Here is a 19,203-nt window from a genome sequence, read left to right as displayed (position 1 = left end):
CTGGGACAATTGTGGGATGCGATAGATCCCAAATTAATTGAACCACTAACATCAAAACATTTTTTACGCAATGTGGCTGATGCAACAGATCAGAATATTTAGCTTAAAATGTTGATAAACTATTAAGCTATTTTTTCACATTATAAGCGCAGCAATGCGCACATGGTATAGTAGGTTATAAGAGCAAATGTTCCATTAAAGGAAAACACCAATATCAAAAGTGACTGCAAATGCAATTATACATGTAATGCTTTTATTATAAAGGTGCATTTCTATGGTGAAAATGATCTTCCCCAACTTGAAACTCAGGCGCTGCTTATATATGCCAGTTAGGCTCTACACCCCTTGTAAAACCGGATTAATATGCTTAATTTTAAGAAGTTATTTGCCAGTTTAGTTCCGATACAAATCTTATTAAAACATAGAGGCTACATGAGGTGTGCGAATATGATTTGAAAAAGTTGTCAAAAAAAGGCATTTGTTTCTTATGCCGGGCATCGTTCACAAGTGGTAATATATAATTCACAAGTGACAGGTTAATATTGCCACCCATCAGACGATTCTTGGTTTAATCTTGCCTTTACATATACTAACTAATATATGTGTGAAATGTGTTTTGATTTAGAATGTACCTTTATCATGCACCTGTATCAAAACAGGGGCAGTGGAAAACATACATGTCATCTATGCACTTAAATAGCAAATGGAGGACGCTTTTCCCTGTGGTTTATTATCATGCCAGCCAGGTGAGCTGTTGTAAATATAAGCAATGTGCTTAATATTAGGAAAGTTGAGAAATAAATATAGAGGCCATCACTCTGTTTTCTCGCCCAGTTGCATAGCCTATTGAAGTGTTGGGCAACATGAGCTCATGGGCTCTCGTGAAGTGTTTGATTAGATTTTCGAATACATTTGCATTGATGCCAGAGTGATTAAAGGGACAATAGATTGCTGAGTACCAGGCAGTTAGCAAGTTTGGTAGGCTACCAATGACCATCAGCAGCTCTGTAATTACCGTGACTAAACGGTCACGTGGAATTGAACTGCCTTCATGACTCGTGGCCGCCGGTGTGACGTTAATATGGTCACCGCAACAGCCCTATACACAACAATACACACAAATCTAAAAAGTAATAGAATGGATTGAAGATATATATATGGGATTTATAGGCAATATGGAGAGTATATGGATAGAATATGTAGTATATCTGAAGAATAGCATATGTACAGCAATAGTTAAGTAGCATGGACTTGACTAGAGCACAGTATATACACATGAAGTGGGTATAACAGTATGTAAACATTATTTAAAGTGACCAGTGTTCCATGACAATGTACATAGGGCAGCAGCCTCTGTAAGTTGCATGGTAGAGTAACCGGGTGGTAGCTGTCTTGTGACAGTGACTTAAATTCAGGGCAGGGTACTGGGTGGGGGCCGTCTAGTGGTGACTATTTAGCAGTCTGATGGCCTTGAGATAGAAGCTGTTTTTCAGTCTCTCTCTACTGACCTCACCTTCTGGATGGTAGCTGGGTGAACAGGCCATGGCTCGGCTGGGTGAGGTCCTTGAAGATCGTCTTGGCCTTTCTGTGACACCAGATGCTGTAGATGTCCTGGAGGGCAGACAGCGTGCCCTCTGTAATATGTTGGGCAGACCACACCACCATCTGGAGAGCCCTGCGGTCATGGATGGTGCAGCTGCCGTGCCAGGCGGTGATACAGCCCGACAGGATGCTCTCAATGGTGCATCTGTAAAAGTTTGTGAGGGCCAAGCCAAATTTGTTCAGCCTCCTGAGGTTGAAGAGGCGCTGTTGCGCCTTCTTCACAACACTGTCTGTGTGGGTGGACCATTTCAGATTGTCAGTGATGTGTATGCCGAGGAACCTGCAGCATTTCACCGTCTCCACTGTGGCCCCGTCGATGTGGATGGGGTCGTGCTCCTTCAGCTGTCTCCTGAAGTCCAGAATCAGCTCCTTTGTTTTGTTGACGTTGAGGGAGAGGTTATTTTCCTGGCATCACTCCGCCAGGGTCCTCACCTCCTCCCGGTAATCAGGCCTACCACTGTTGTGTTGTCTCTTTCCTTATCCTATAGGTACTGCATTTTCTGTGCAGGAACATTTGCAGCACCAAATGAGTGATCAATTTAAGATCCTACATCTGAGGCACTTTCTCAGACATGTTACATTGTGTTGACTGTGTGTTATGTCATGTGTTTGGACAAGTGTTTTTATTCTCTAAAGCCAGTTAATAATATTGGTTAATAAAACACATGTGCAGAAGGATTAGTGTATATACCACGAGCTCAGTCCCTGTCAGCTTATCAACAGCTGCCGTTTGTCTGTTACACTGGAAATACACACACGCACACACACGCGCGCGCACACACACACATACACACATACACACAGAGAGAGACATACACACACACACAGTTTACTTCCCATTGAATGTGGGCCAAAGTCCTGATTATAGTCACCCTGCACAGCTCTGCTGTCTGAAAATAACCCAGCGACAGGATGGAAGGAAAATGGCCGACATTTTGTATTGGGGATTTATTTGGCTAATTAAATAAATCAGAGGGAGGACAGGACAGGACAGGAAAGGACAGTGGCTTTGACTTTGACATTGTATTATCTCCTGTTTGTTTTGACGAGAATAACAAAAGCCTCCTACTTTCAGTACCGTAGAGATGAAAACAGTGGGAAAAAGAGAGGGAAAGACACTGCAGGAAAAAAGGGGGAGAAAAGGGGAAGCTGAAGAGTGATGGTGAGGGTTCAAGCACTTTGCGAGGTCCCCAAATGGTTCCTGAACGAGGGCTGGGCCAGATGAGTGTGTGTGGGCAGGGGGAAGACACCTGTTTGTGTCTTTATTTCAGGCTGTTTTCCATTGATTCTGAGTCAGCCGTAACGTGTTGCGAAACAAGGGATAATGGGCTATTTGCTGCAAGACCTGATCCCAGTTCAGCAGACGTCAAGGTTTCAGGTGTCAGCTGGTGGTTATGTCATGACATCCTGTATGTTCTATACCCAACAAATCCAGGGTCGCTTTTGATTCTCGGCTCCTAATGGGTAACCTGATCCTGTAGGTCTGTATGGTTAGGGGCAAGCGGGTGTGGTTCCTTGACAATCATTTATTCTTAAAACGAGAGGCCGCCTGGATCTTCAATTGAAAGGCTCTTGCTCCCTTCGGTCTCAACGTAGAGTTTGATCTGAAGCCATTCTTGTGATTGTTGTATTTTTGCTATCCATTGCAAATAATATTTTGTAGGCCTATATAGCCAAATTGTATCTATGATCGTATGTTATCCATTCATGCTTTTTTTACATCTTCTATTTATGTCTGTAAATCAACCAATGAAGTCAAGCCAGGATTGCAGACACCTGTGTGTGTGTGTGTGTGTGTCCTTTCAAACGATATAAACTAGTGACTAGTGTTTGTCGTTATACCTTAATGAAGACAGTTTTGGCTGTTGACGCGTTGGTTATAAAATGATTGCGTCTGAGCTCCTAGAGTGTGCTGCTCTCCATTTGTTATGGGACAAGTCGGCCCACTACAGCCAGGCGTGTTACACTGCTTTACTTTTCTTTCAGAGGGGAAGGAGGGAAGAAAGGAGGGATAGGGGAAGGAGGGAGGGAAAGGAGTGCATCTTTTCAGAAGAGGCGGGGAAGGAGGGAAGGAGGGAAAAGGAGGAGCGCGTCTGAGTCATCTACAGTTACAGACATCCTCGGAAAAGAGAGGGAGAGACCAAACGAGAGGAGAGCAGGAGGCTTGGGCAGTATACACCATATACCATATATCGGGGTATTTGGAAAATACCGTCAATACCGTTGAAACTATTTCTTTGAGGTTTTACAATAAAATAAAATATTTGTCGCTACTTTTTAAGTTATTACCTGCAGTGAACTTGTGCAATACGTTAGGAATACATTATGAAGTGTACCGTAGTTCCCCAAAACAGTTGAGCCAGTCACATGTTTGTTTGTAAGTAGCACAATGGGAGAAAGCGGGAGCTGGTGAGTCCACAGCATTCGATATCTATCGGCAAGTCTCTGTTGTGCGGTGCACATAAGGTGATGAAGTTACACTTGTATGCAATTCACTACTAAATGTTTGCCATCAGATATCTTATAATTGCTTTCTGCCTGAAGTCACAGAGTTCTGGATGAGTTATCTGTACAGCTGCCATTTTTCCCCTCTGCTTCCTACTAAGCATGTTTCTTCTTCTTCTCACATCGGCTCCGTGTACACATGGTGCTCTTCCTTCGGGAAAAGCATGCATCACATCTTTGTTCATTTGCGTAATTTCTCTCGTTCACTTTCACTTGGCAATGTCCACGCTCACCAACAATGGCATTCGTTAGCTACTAGCTATGCTTGTATAACTTTATGGGCTGGATTTTCCTGTCTTTGCAATTAGTTTGTTTATTTTCGCTGGTTAGAATTGAGGTAACGGTGATTTTGCTATTAGTTTGTGCTAAATTTGTTTGTGTTCTGGTAATAGAGGCCCAATGGGCTTTTCTTGAGGTTTTTAGCGCCCTCTTGTGTGCTATGCCGGTAATACCGTAAATCCTGGGAAATGGAAAAGTACAGTATGACGATATGACAATCTGGATACTGCCCAAGCCTAGAGAGGAGGAAGTTATCATTCAAGTCATGGCAGTCACTCTTACCCATTGGCTTAAAGGGGATAGTGTCACTCAGATCTGATGATGTCAATGTGGGGAAAGATAGGTGACCTCACCTGATCTTCCCTTCTTTGTGGTATATACACTTCTCAAAAAAAATAAAGAACAGTTAAACAACACAATGTAACTCCAAGTCAATCACACTTCTGTGAAATCAAACTGTCCATTTAGGAAGCAACACTGATTGACAATACATTTCACATGCTGTTGTGCAAATGGAATAGACAACAGGTGGAAATTATAGGCATTTAGCAAGACACCCCCAATAAAGGAGTGGTTCTGCAGGTGGGACCACAGACCACTTCTCAGTTCCTATGCTTCCTGGCTGATGTTTTGGTCATTTTTGAATGCTGGCGGTGCTTTCACTCTAGTGGTAGCATGAGAAGGAGTCTACAACCCACACAACTGGCTCAGGTAGTGCAGCTCATCCAGGATGGTACATCAATGCAAGATGTGGCAAGAAGGTGTGCTGTGTCTTTCAGCGTAGTGTCCAGAGGATGGAGGCGCTACCAGGAGATAGGCCAGTACATCAGGAGACGTGGAGGAGGCCGCAGGAGGGCAACAACCCAGCAGCAGGACCGCTACCTCCACCTTTGTGCAAGGAGGAGCAGGAGGAGCACTGCCAGAGCCCTGCAAAATGACCTCCAGCAGGCCACAAATCTGCATGTGTCTGCTCAAACGGTCAGAAACAGACTCCATGAGGGTGGTATGAGGGCCCGACGTCCACAGGTGGGGGTTGTGCTTACAGCCCAACACCGTGCAGGACATTTGGCATTTGCCAGAGAACACCAAGATTGGCAAATTCGCCACTGGCGCCCTGTGCTCTTCACAGATGAAAGCAGGTTCACACTGAGCACATGTGACAGACGTGACAGTCTGGAGACGCCGTGGAGAACGTTCTGCTGCCTGCAACATCCTCCAGCATGACCAGTTTGGCGGGGGGTCAGTCATGGTGTGGGGTGGCATTTCTTTGAGGGGCCGCACAGCCCTCCATGTGCTCGTCAGAGGTAGCCTGACTGCCATTAGGTACCGAGATGAGATCCTCAGACCCCTTGTGAGACCATATGCTGGTGTGGTTGGCCCTGGGTTCCTCCTAATGCAAGACAATGCTAAACCTTGTGTGGCTGGAGTGTGTCAGCAGTTCCTGCAAGAGGAAGGCATCGATGCTATGGACTGGCCCGCCCGTTCTCCAGACCTGAATCCAATTGAGCACATCTGGGACATCATGTCTCGCTCCATCCACCAACGCCACGTTGCACCACAGGAGTTGGCGGATGCTTTAGTCCAGGTCTGGGAGGAGATCCCTCAGGAGACCATCCGCCACCTCATCAGGAGCATGCCCAGGCATTGTAGGGAGGTCATACAGGCACGTGGAGGCCACACACATTACTGAGCCTCATTTTGACTTGTTTTAAGGGCATTACATCAAAGTTGGATCAGCCTGTAGTGTGGTTTTCCACTTTAATTTTGAGTGTGACTCCAAATCCAGACCTCCGTGGGTTGATAAATTTGATTTCCATTGATCATTTTTTGTGTCATTTTGTTGTCAGCACATTCAACTATGTAAAGAAAAAAGTATTTAATAAGAATATTTCATTCATTCAGATCTAGGATGTGTTATTTTAGTGTTCCCTTAATTTTTTTGAGCAGTGTATTTATACTATAATAGCTGTATTTGAGCCACTGACCACCCCTCCCATGCCCTTCTAGTTCATCTACATCTATATTTTAATAGCTCAAACCCACACTTAGCGTTTCAGTCTGTGTGTATATAAGCAGTATGTTGCGGAGATAAACAATCAATTAGAGAATGACTTCACTCCCAAGCAGCATCACTGTGTGATTCTACACTTTACAGCATGATTCACATGAGTGTGTGTGTGTGTGTGTGTGTGTGTGTGTGTGTGTGTGTGTGTGTGTGTGTGTGTGTGTGTGTGTGTGTGTGTGTGTGTGTGTGTGTGTGTGTGTGTGTGTTGCCTGTGCACACTTTGCTATTTTCCATTAGCGGAACCAGCAGCAGTGAGGAGGAGGAAGAAGCAATATGATTCAGAGAAAATTACACTCAGTCAATCATCCAATCCTCATCTTCCTGTGTGTGTGTGTGTGAACTGGATTCCTGGAGCAAGATTGGAGGACATTACCAGAGGCAATTTTGCCTATTAAGGGGCACTTGGTCTAGTGAAGATACAGTGCCCTATGGGGTGTGAATGTAACAGTAATGGCCATGTTGTACACTCTCACGCTAAACCAACCAATGGAGAGAAGTAAAGGGATACTTCAGGATTTTGGCAATGAATCCATTTATATCTACCTCCCCAGAGTCAGATGAACTTGTGGATAAAATGTTTGTCTCTGCATGCAGTTTGAAGGAAGTTGCTAACTAGCATTAGCGCAACTGCTAAGTAGCGTTAGCACAGTGACTCAAAGTCTATGGTAACTGCAAGCATTGGCTTGCAAAACTAACAATAACTTCCATCATCCTGGATGCAGATACATAAAAATGGCATCTGTGAGTTCATCCGACTCCGGGGTAGTAGATAAAGGGCTTCAATAACAAAATCCTATAGTATCCCTTTAATATGTTTTGGCATGGGATACATCTTTTGGACAAAATTGTAGCATGTTACAAACGGTACCTCATATGATGCAAGAGCTAGCACAACCATTCGACCTGGACAGGGTCAACACACACACACACACACACACACAGCATTTTTCCAGTCTAAGTGTTCTTCATTTTCTTCATTAAGCATTCGTGCTTAACTGTGTGAGCGGATTTGTGCACCTGTTTGCATATTGCAGTGTGTGTATTTGAATGTGTAGGAGGCTGCAATATTGGTTGTGTGTTAGGCTGTTGACAGCAGTGTGAATGTTATGCTGTTGATTTTCACCCTGTGAGAGGTTGTCAGCCAAGCTATAGCACTCTTTCTTCCTTCCTTTCTCTCTCTCTCTCTCTCTCTCTCTCTCTCTCTCTCTCTCTCTCTCTCCTTCTCTCAATTCAATCTAAGGGCTTTATTGGCATGGGAAACATTATTAACATTGCCAAAGCAAGTGAGGTAGATGATAAACAAAAGTGAAATAAACAATACGAACATTGTTTGTAATGTTTACAAATACAGTAAACATTACAATAAAGAACATGAGCTGGCACACACCCAGAACAATCATTTTGTGTGGAGGAGCTGACTAACGGCGAATAAACTATAAACAACATCAAATAAAGAGAGCCACACACTCCATATATCAACTCCCAGTCATTTATTGGGTAAATCACCAACGTTTCGGCATCACTGTGACTTCCTCAGGGTAACGTCATGAATACTCGAAAGAGGTTGTGTAGACACACAGTGCAATTAGTGCAACCAATGACAGTAGTGAGGGGTGTGTCATAATGATTAAGTTAATTAGAATGAATTGAGTGAAACTGTTTAAAAAAAAAATAGTTTATGGCATATTAAATATATTAGGCTATTGTTATCATGTGGAAACGTAATTTAATGTTGTACATAATATTAGCATCAACATACTTTATTGTTTAATTCAATTTCACATATTTAACTGTTTCCTATTTCATTTCATATTTGTTACATGTCATCTTTTGGTTCAACCCTAATGCATAATACGCATTACCAGAATATAGTTTATTTCCCCCCACCTACTGATGTTCCCAGAATCTCTATAGGGTGAACATATTAGGTGTAAGCCGATAAGCTGTAGAAAGAATATATATATTCATAAGACTTTTAAAAAAGTTCATAAAAGAGAGAATTGTACATAAAAAGGGCCTGTGATCAAAGTCAATATTCAGACCACTCGGGGTCAATGTTTTTAGATCGGATCTCCAATAAGCCTCCCTTTGTAGTATTAGGATCTCGATGTTACCTCCTCTCCTTGGTAGAGCAACATGCTCAATGCCTGTTTATTTGAGGGAGGAGATGGGATGGTCAGTGTCAACATAGTGAGCTGCTACTGGATAGTCAATGTTCTTACACCTGATTGAGCTGCGGTGTTCAGCTATGCGTTGTTTTAATTGTCTTTTCGTTTGTCCTACGTAGGCTTTTCCACATGAGCAGGTGATGAGATACATTACTCCCTTGGTCTTGCATGGGATGACACCCCTAACAGGGATTTTTCCCGACCTGCACGTGGGTGTCTGAAGAAGGATGTTTTTATAGTGCTACTGCACTTTGCGCATGAGCCACATTTGTAGTTCCCATTTGGAAAGGGAAAGGAGGGATACCTAAGTCAATTGTACATCTGAATGCATTCAACTGAGACGTCTCTTCCGGATTTAACCCAATGGGTGTCAAGAGTGTCTGAGTGCAGAAGACGGTTGCGTTGTTTTTCTTTGGTTGAGTTTGAAGTAATTCCTCTCTTGATTTTTTTGATATTTACATCATTGCAGCATCGAGAGTTTTGTAGCCTCTCATTTTTTTAAAGCATTGCTGTCAAAATCTGTCTGGAGGACACCCTTTTCTTGTGGCAACAGGTCACAAATCTTGCTGCTGATATGGGATTGTTTTCGAATTCTTTGTGGGTCTGTGTAATCTGAGGGAAATATGTGTCTCTAATATGGTCATACATTTGGCAGGAGGTTAGGAAGTACAGCTCAGTTTCCATCTCATTTTGTGGGCAGTGTGCACATAGCCTGTCTGCCTATGGTGGCCTTTCTCAATAGCAAGGCTATGCTCACTGAGTCTGTACATAGTCAAAGCTTTCCTTAAGTTTGGGTCAGTCACAGTGGTAAGGTATTCTGCCACTGTGTACTCTCTGTTTAGGGCCAAATAGCATTCTAGTTTGCTCTGTTTTTTTGTTAATACTTTCCAATGTGTCAAGTAATTATCTTTTTGTTTTCTCATAATTTGGTTGAGTCTAATTGTTGTGTTGCTGTCCTTGGGCTCTGTGGGGTGTGTTTGTGTTTGTGAACAGAGACCCAGGACCAGCTGTAGTTCATTCAATGTAATTGGAGAATCCAGTGGGTTCTGTTCGTCTTTAATAGTTGATTCTAAGATTTGTATTTGATCATGTATATGTTTTTTCTGTTTGTTCCACACATCTCCATTTTGGATTAGAAAACTCTTTGTGCTGTTGATTGTTCAGTGTTTTCCAATTTTCCCAGAAGTGGTTAGGGTCAATGGATACTTCAGTTATATCCAGCTGATTTCTGATGAGCTGTCCCTTCTTTTTCTGTTGTGTATTTCTGTTTTGTTTGAGTTGTTTTAGATTGATGAGAAGAAAAAAAAACAATTTAATCAATTTTAGGATACGGCTGTAACGGCCATTTTGAGCCTGTAATCGAACCCACAAATGCTGACGCTCCAGATACTAAACTAATCTAAAGAAGGACAGTTTTATTGCTTCTTTAATCAGGACAACAGTTTTCAGCTGTGCTAACATAATTACAAAAGGGTTTTCTAATGACCATTTAGCCTTTTTAAATGATAAACTTGGATTAGCTAACACAATGTGCCATTGGAACACAGGAGTGATGGTTGCTGTAAATGGGCCTCTGTACGCCTATGTAGATATTCCATTAAAAAATCAGCCGTTTCCAGCTACAATAGTCATTTACAACATTAACAATGTCTACACTGTATTTCTGATCAATTTGATGTTATTTTAATGGACCAAAGAAATGCATTTCTTTCAAAAACAAGGACATTTCTACGTGACCCCAAACTTTTGAACGGTAGTGTATATCTCTCTTACCCTCCGGGCATCTCTCCTCTTGTCTCCTTGATTCCTGTGTGTTCATCTCCTACTCCCACACCCCATTAGGTGGCATCCCAAATGGCACCCTTTTCCCTACATATTGCACTACCTTTGAATAGAGCTCTGGTCAAAAGTAGTGCACTATAAAGGGAATAGGGTGCCATTTGGTATGCAGCCTAGGAGCTACCAGACATAACCCCAGACTTGTCTGGTTTACTTGATTATAAAAGACCTATCAACATGTCTATCTGAGCAGGCTTAAGGGCAAGATGTCCTCAAAATGTCTGTGTCTGTGTGTCTGTCAGTGTGTGTGTGTCTGTCTTCTCTCGCTCTCTCAATCTCTCTCTCTCAATCTCCATCTCTCTCTCCATCTAGCTCTCATTAGCAGCAGTAGTCTAAGGTGTCACATTGTCACTTGGGTGGCTCTGGATCTAGCTCTGTCTATCCCTAATTAGTGCAGTAGTTGTCAGTTATTTTATTCTCTGTTGATAGAAGAAAACGTTGCTGTTATGTGTTGACTCATAGTGGAGACAGAGGGTGAGAGGAGAAAACGTTGCTGTTATGTGTTGACTCATAGTGGAGACAGAGGGTGAGAGAAGAAAACGTTGCTGTTATATGTGTTGACTCATCATGGAGACAGAGGGTGAGAGGAGAAAACGTTGCTGTTATGTGTTGACTCATCGTGGAGACAGAGGGTGAGAGGAGAAAACGTTGCTGTTATGTGTTGACTCATAGTGGAGACAGAGGGTGAGAGAAGAAAACGTTGCTGTTATGTGTTGACTCATAGTGGAGACAGAGGGTGAGAGGAGAGGAGAAAACGTTGCTGTTATGTGTTGACTCATAGTGGAGACAGAGGGTGAGAGGAGAGGAGAAAACGTTGCTGTTATGTGTTGACTCATAGTGGAGACAGAGGGTGAGAGGAGAAAACGTTGCTGTTATGTGTTGACTCATAGTGGAGACAGAGGGTGAGAGGAGAAAATAAAGGAGGAAAGGAAGCGATAGAAGGAAAGACGGGAGTAAAGATATATTTTTTGACATTTGGTTCACAACAGGATGTCTTGAGAATGACGTCATAAACACATGATTCACACACACACTCACGCGGCAGTGAAAACTCACGAATGATTAAGTGGGGCAAACGCTTACACTTCTCTCTCTCCCACTCACACACACAGAGAGAGAGAGAGACACACACACACACTTCCTTTTACCAACGCATGTATCCTTCTACGTTTCTCTCTCCACTTCTACCTCTTTCTCTCTCGTTCTCTTCCACCTCCCTCTCTCTCTCTGTTAGTCTCTCTCCCTTTCCCTGCACCCAGAGGCAGAAGGATATTTTTATCTAGCGTAACGCAGAGCCACTAATAAGGCATTATAATACTGAAATACATTTGGATTAGATTTCATACTACAGCACTATAGTACTCCATTCCATGTATGTCAACCAACATTCACAGTCACAGACACATACACACACATACTTCACATAAAGATTATAATGATAAAAATACTAATCTTCCATCACACATATTCTGCCATGCGGTGGGATTATGGTGTGGGCTGGTATAAACTACGGACAACAAACACAATTGCATTTTATCAATGTCAATTTGAATGCACAAAAATACCGTGATGAGATCCTGATGCCCATCATTTTTTTAAGGTATCTGTGACCAACAGATACATATCTGTATTTCCAGTCATGTGAAATCCATAGATTAGGGCCTCATTTATTTATTTCAATTGACTGATTTCCTCATATGAACTGTAACTCAGTAAAGCAATGAAATTGTTGCATGTTGCGTCCATATTTTTGTTCAGTATAAATAAAAAGTTGGTCACAAAAAAAGTTACATTTGTTGCAGTGAATTTTGGGATAGAAGTGATGTGCATGGTGTTTTGTTTTTTTCTTCCTCCAGACAGTGTATGCCTGATGCAATACATTGTCATCTAGGACAGATAAACAGAGAGGGGTGGGGGAGAGGGAGAGAGGTAGAGACAGGGAGAGAGAGGGGGGGAAGAGAGAGAGAGGGAAGAGGGGGAGAGAGAGAGACAGAGGCAAGAGGGGGAGAGCGAGACAGAGGCAAGAGGGGGAGAGAGAGAGAGGGAAGAGGGGGAGAGAGAGAGACAGAGGCAAGAGGGGGAGAGCGAGACAGAGGCAAGAGGGGGAGAGAGAGACAGAGGAAAGAGGGGGAGAGAGAGACAGGCAAGAGGGGGAGAGAGAAACAGGGAGAGAGAGAGAGAGGGAAGAGGGGGAGAGAGAGAGGGAAGAGAGAGAGAGAGGGAAGAGGGGGAGAGAGAGAGAGACAGAGGCAAGAGGGGGAGAGCGAGACACGAGGCAAGAGGGGGAGAGAGAGAGAGGGAAGAGGGGGAGAGAGAGAGACAGAGGCAAGAGGGGGAGAGAGAGACAGAGGAAAGAGGGGGAGAGAGAGACAGAGGCAAGAGGGGGAGAGAGAGACAGAGGCAAGAGGGGGAGAGAGAGACAGAGGCAAGAGGGGGAGAGAGAGACAGAGGCAAGGGGGAGACAGAGGCAAGAGGGGGAGAGAGAGACAGAGGCAAGAGGGGGAGAGAGAGACAGAGGCAAGAGGGGGAGAGAGAGACAGAGACATGGGGGAGAGAGAGACAAGGAGAGAGAGAGAGAGAGAGAGAGAGAAGGGGGAGAAAGTGAGAGTGAGAGAGGAGAGAGAAAGACCCCACAGAGCCCCAGGACAGCAACACAATTAGACCCAACCAAATCATGAGAAAACAATAAGATAATTACTAGATAATTGTGTATTCAATAGGTGCTTTTGATTTGGCAGTGATGCTATAGCTCAATGCTAGTCCCTCACAATGCAAGTGAACGTCAGCATGATTCTTTGTTAGAAGGAGGCTATTGTGAATGCACTACACAAAACACAATCATTTAAACAAATTCCACCGTACAGTATATATGCTATGCCTTCAGTCTAAATGCTAGGGATTCATGCAGTTTATGACGCTAGCTAATACTAACCTGCACTTTTTGCTTCTAATTTGCAACTATTCATAATCCTCCTGATGCTACTCGTGTTAGCCGCTAATGCTACCGTAAACATTAGTGGCTTACAGCTTGTAAGCAGTTCTTAATGACTTCTAATTTGAGTGTTTACCAGGTGCGGAAGACTACTTATGTTGTTGTTTAGCCCTCCGAACACGGGATTATTTAGAGGGTTAAAGAATGACTGAAGACCTGGCTATTCGTCTCCTTAAAATGTGTGTGTGTTTGTAATCCCTATATAAGGTACTACTATGGGTCCTGGTCAAAAGTAGTGCACTACATAGGGAATAGGATGCAATTTGGGACACATGGAGACTGTGTGTCTGTGGGTCATTCCGCCGAATCGGTGCCATTTGCATGTTGTAACTTTTCAATATTAAACTTCATTCTTTATCTTTTTTTCAGCACTGTATCTAATAGCACACATGTTTAACTATTCTCAGTCCTGTTACCAAAACTCTTACAACTGTTTAAATATCAATTAAAAGTCATGCCAACTAGTTAATTTGTTTTTCCCTCAATAAAGTGGTTATTTTAAAGGTAATAATTGGTTACATGTTCAAAAAGTATATATCTGTAGCTAAAAAGTCAACATATGCAGGTGAAATGTATTTCTTTTTAAAACACAAAGTCATTTTTTTTTACCTAAATTGGATCAAAAATCTATCATGTGATTTATCAAACAATTGTTTAAATGATGGACCAAACATAATTGAAAAATAAGTGGTTTATCTTTATTTTTTTAAGTAAAAAACTATTAAATAACAAGTATGAACATTGGGTCACAGGAATGAGCACTGAGTAACAGGAATGAGCACTGAGTAACAGGAATGAGTGCTGAGTAACAGGAATGAGCACTGAGTAACAGGAATGAGTGCTGAGTAACAGGAATGAGCACTGAGTAACAGGAATGAGCACTGAGTAACAGGAATGAGCACTGAGTAACAGGAATGAGCACTGAGTAACAGGAATGTGCGCTGAGTAACAGGAATGAGCACTGAGTAACAGGAATGAGCACTGAGTAACAGGAATGAGCACTGAGTAACAGGAATGAGTGCTGAGTAACAGGAATGAATGAGCTGCTGACTGAGTAACAGGAATGAGCACTGAGTAACAGGAATGAGCCCTGAGTAACAGGAATGAGCACTGAGTAACAGGAATGTGCGCTGAGTAACAGGAATGAGCACTGAGTAACAGGAATGAGCACTGAGTAACAGGAATGAGCACTGAGTAACAGGAATGAGTGCTGAGTAACAGGAATGAGCACTGAGTAACAGGAATGAGTGCTGGTGTGTGTGAGAATAACTGGATGTCACAGAATTTCCTTAAATTAAACAAAGATAAAACAGAGGTCATTATATTTGGCAAAAAAAAAGATCTTAGTCTAAATAGCAACATCAAAGCAGTAACGATTGTGTGTGTGTGAGTGCTTTCGCATGAGTGTGTGTGCGTGCTTTTGCATGAGTGTGTGTGAGTGCTTTCGAAAGAGTGTGTGTGCGTGCTTTTGCATGAGTGTGTGTGCGTGCTTTTGCATGAGTGTGTGCGTGCTTTTGCATGAGTGTGTGTGAGTGCTTTCGCATGAGTGTGTGTGCGTGCTTTTGCATGAGTGTGTGTGCGTGCTTTTGCATGAGTGTGTGTGCGTGCTTTTGCATGAGTGTGTGTGCGTGCTTTTGCATGAGTGTGTGCGTGCTTTTGCATGAGTGTGTGTGAGTGCTTTCGCATGAGTGTGTGTGCGTGCTTTTGCATGAGTGTGTGTGAGTGCTTTCGCATGAGTGTGTGTGCGTGCTTTTGCATGAGTGTGTGTGCATGTATGTGAGTGCGTGCTTGTGTGTGTGTGCGGGGTAGGGTGGGCGGTGGAGAGAGAGAGAGAGAGAAAGAGAGAGAAGGTGTGAGTATCGCTCCTCCCCCTGCAGCATGTGTGTCTGGCTCCTGCCTCTGCACAGTATGGGTTCTCCATCTTCCTCTACAAAAGGCAAGACAGACAACAAATACAAAAAGCTGATCATCTCCACATTGTAGTACCTAATATTAACCTGAAAATACTATTCTTCTGCATATAAAACACAACATTCACTTGCAAGCACGACATACAATTGCATTTCATATAGAATTGCAAAAAAAATAAATGAACAAAAAACTTGCCTTTTCTTAGAAAGTCTCTAGTTTGGCACTAGAGCTAACTCTCATCCTGACCCGGAAGTGCTTGGCTCTGGATTATCAGCTCTGTCTGGTGAAAGCCGGGGGCTCTCTGGAGGTGTGGTGAAGTGCTTTAGGGCTACTTTCCTGGACTTGATCCTGTCGTAAGTCTCTCTCCACTTCCTGCCTGATGCTATGTCCTCCCAGTATTTCTGCTGTTCCTTTTTGAAGTATCTCTCTCTCCTCTCTGGGCACGGCATCGCGTCGAACGCGAGAGCGCCGCCGCTTCTCTGCAGCGCTTAGTCGGGTTGGCTCCCTGTAAGTAATGTGTTCAGGTTGTAAAACAGAAAGCACCTTCAGTAATTCCAACTGTAAAACTTCAAATCAAGAGAATAGTATTAATCAATGTATATACCAGATACACATTTCAAATGGCTATTTCATTCAAACCTCTCACTCCTGTTACTCGTATTCAGTCCTGTTACCCTTCATATTTAGCCTGAGTTTTCAGCGTAGCATTAGCAAATGCATGAAATGTAGCCACGTGGCATCAATGCTAATAGCATGAGAACATTTAGCACCTTCAAGTGGTTTACCAAAACTATCTTTAAAAAAACAAAATTATATGAAATAATTTAGGTAACAGGACTTCTCGGTCATACTTACAATATGATAAAAACGAATACAGAAGCAGAGTGAGAGAACTTACTTTTGGTCTTCCCATGGCCTTCAGGAGACTCAAATGATGCTACTTCCTGTTGATCATGTGACTAGTGGAATGTCCCACATTTTTAGAGGGGGGAATGTGTCAGGTTAACAGGACTGAGTGAAAACCTGGGGACAACGACTAAAATGTGTATTTTAACTAACTATCTTGTGAATTTCTGAAGGATTCTAATCATTATATTTCATGGTTAAGTGTAGTGAGACGGGACGGGTTAAAATCCTATTTTATCAGTGTTCTGGGTAGTTTTTATTAAGGTTTTACATGATGCGTCTTCAAATTGCAATTAGGACAAAGTGCAGGACACTTATATAATGTATTATACAGATACTTTTCATGCATATTTATACATGTAATGTCCTGGAGACCGGAAAAGGCACCGATTCGGCGAAATGGCCCCTGTATTGTCAGAGTGAACTGTTCACCCCTTGGCCGTTTTCCACTAACCTATTTACCCCATCCCTCCATCTCTCTGTCATTCTATCCCTCCCTCTCTCTTTCAATCTCAAATGTACGCTCCCCTTCTGCCCTCTGATACTGATATTTGGCAGTGTTCTCTCTCTCTCCCCCCCTCTGTCTCTCTTTCTCTCCCCCTGTCTATCACTCTTTCTATTTCTCACTCTAGTTATCTCTCTCTTCTTCTCTCTCTCTCTCTCTCTCTCTCTCTCTCTCTCTCTCTCTCTCTCGAATCTGACCGTCTGGTCTGGTCTGGAGGCTGAGAGTGCATCCCAAATAGCACCCCATTCCCTTTACAGTAAGGCGATTGCCATTTATATTAAACCAGGCGGAGCCCGCAAAAGAGAAGTACACAAATACAACACAGTACACATTCACAGACAAGCTCACCGATGAATACACACAGAACCAGTAGATTATTGGATACTTTCAGGCACACGTACACATATCAGTAAGACATTATACATATTCATACTTTAACATATACATTGCATTCAGAAAGTATTCAGACCACTTGACTTTTTCCACATTTTGTTAAGTTACAGCCGTATTCTAAAATGGATACAATTGTTGTTTTTCCTCATCAATCTACACACATTACCCCATAATGACAAAGTAAAAACAGTTTTTTAAATTTTTTTAGCAAATGTATTACAAATAAAAACCGGAAATATCACATTTACATAAGTTTTCAGACCCTTTACTCAGTACTTTGTTGAAGCACCTTTGGCAGCGATTACAGCCTTCGTGGGTATGAGGCTGCAAGCTCTTATGCACTGTGCATATGCATATACGTAAATACATGTAAATACAGTTTATTCATATTCAACACATACAAAAGACACACATGCCCACCGAGAGAGGTGAGGAGGTAGATGAGAGAGAGGGAGAAAGAAATAGAGAGAGAGAGGAGGGGTAGAGGAGAGAGGGGGAGAAAGAGAGAAAGGGAGGCATGTAGACAGAGAGAGGGAGAGACAGACAGACAGAGAGAGAGAGAGAGAGATAGAGACTCGTGAACTGAAAATTTGCTTCTTAATACCGATGGTGAATCCAGCTGCTGTTTTTTCCCTCCTCTGCTCCCGACGACCGGCCAGGAAGTGTTGGTCACTCACAGCTGGGTTACCACGACAACCGTGCATGACACCGTAAGCCCAATGAAACCTTTGGAAAGGTAGTAAACATAAGGAAGGGAAGGTGGAGAGAGAGAGAGAACTGGAGAGAGGGTGAGAGAGAGAGAGAGAGAGAGAGAGAAGTGGAGAGAGGGTGAGAGAGAAAGAGAGGGCGGAGGAAGAAGGGAAAGGTGGTGGGAGTTACAAAGAGGTTATAGGAGTAAGGAAAGGAAGGGGGTAGGGGGAGGGGACAGGCGGGCTAAAGGAAGGAAATGAGGAAGGAAAGAGAGGGATGACAAGGATCTCATTGTTGTACTCAGAGGGGGCTGGTGGGAGGAGCTATTGGAGGACGGGCTCATTGTAAAGACTGGAATGGGATGAATGGAATAGTATCAAACACATCACACATATGGAAACCACGTTTGACTCCGTTCCAAATAATCCATTGCAGCCAATACAATGAGCCTGTCCTCCTATAGCTCCTCCCACCAGCCTCCTCTGATTTAAATTGTTCTCTCATCCTCTCTCTCTCCCTTCCTCTCTCTCTTTCTCTCTCCCTCTTACTCCCTCCCATCTCTGTGTGTGCGTGTGTGAGGAGAAAGCTAGTTGGTCTGTTTGTTGGATTTCTCCCATGGTTTCTGTTTGACCTTTGATCCCTTGTCTTATACAACAGCTACCGCTCTGCTGTGCCAGCCGGCCGTGGGCATCAGTATGCCCGACACACCCACACACCCACCCACCCACAGACACACACAGACACTTTGCTCAAAGTCTTACACATCCTGCTGTGGATACCCTGTATGGATTCAGAAATATACAGTACCAGTCAAAAGTTTGGACACACCTACTCATTCAAGGGTTTTTCATTATTTTTACTATTTTCTACATTGTAGAATAATAGTGAAGACATCAAAACTATGAAATAACACATATGGAATCATGTAGTAACCAAAAAAGTGTTAAACAAATTCAAATCTATTTTAGATTTTAGATTCTTCGAAGTAGCCACCCTTTGCCTTGATGACAGCATTGCACACTCTTTGCATTCTCTCAACCAGCTTTAGGAGGTAGTCACCTCGAGTGCTTTTCCAACAGGTTTGAAGGAGTTCCCACATATGCTGAGCACTTGTTGGCTGCTTTTTCTTCATTCTGCGGTCCAACTCATCCCAAACCATCTCAATTGGGTTGAGGTCGGATGATTGCTGAGGGCAGGTCATCTGATGCAGCACTCCATCACTCTCCTTCTTGGTAAAATAGCCCTACACAGCCTGGAGGGTCATTGTCTTGTTGAAAAACAAATGATAGTCCCACTAAGCGCAAACCAGATGGGATGGCATATCGCTGCAGAATGCTGTGGTAGCCAT

General features: G+C 43.1%; 1 protein-coding gene and 1 long non-coding RNA gene across 3 annotated transcripts in view; one reads left to right on the top strand and one right to left on the bottom strand.

Annotated features, from left to right (window-relative positions):
• The window catches only part of LOC115133356 (astrocytic phosphoprotein PEA-15), a 49,949-nt gene that overhangs the window by 6,462 nt on the left and 24,284 nt on the right, over positions 1-19,203 (top strand). The window lies entirely within an intron of this gene.
• On the bottom strand, positions 14,711-18,173 carry LOC135572928 (uncharacterized). 2 transcript variants are annotated; one of them, XR_010464556.1, is made up of 3 exons: positions 16,260-18,144; positions 15,557-15,866; positions 14,711-15,377 (listed from the first exon to the last, which is right to left on the bottom strand). It is a non-coding gene; the product is annotated as an uncharacterized LOC135572928 (long non-coding RNA). The 2 variants fall into 2 exon arrangements; XR_010464555.1 differs by having other exon boundaries at positions 15,557-18,173.

The sequence above is a fragment of the Oncorhynchus nerka genome, linkage group LG8, assembly GCF_034236695.1.
Source record: "Oncorhynchus nerka isolate Pitt River linkage group LG8, Oner_Uvic_2.0, whole genome shotgun sequence".
Classification (NCBI taxonomy): domain Eukaryota; kingdom Metazoa; phylum Chordata; class Actinopteri; order Salmoniformes; family Salmonidae; genus Oncorhynchus; species Oncorhynchus nerka.
The sequence above is the reverse complement of the archived record's forward strand: the minus strand, read 5'-3'. Positions and strand labels throughout refer to the sequence as shown.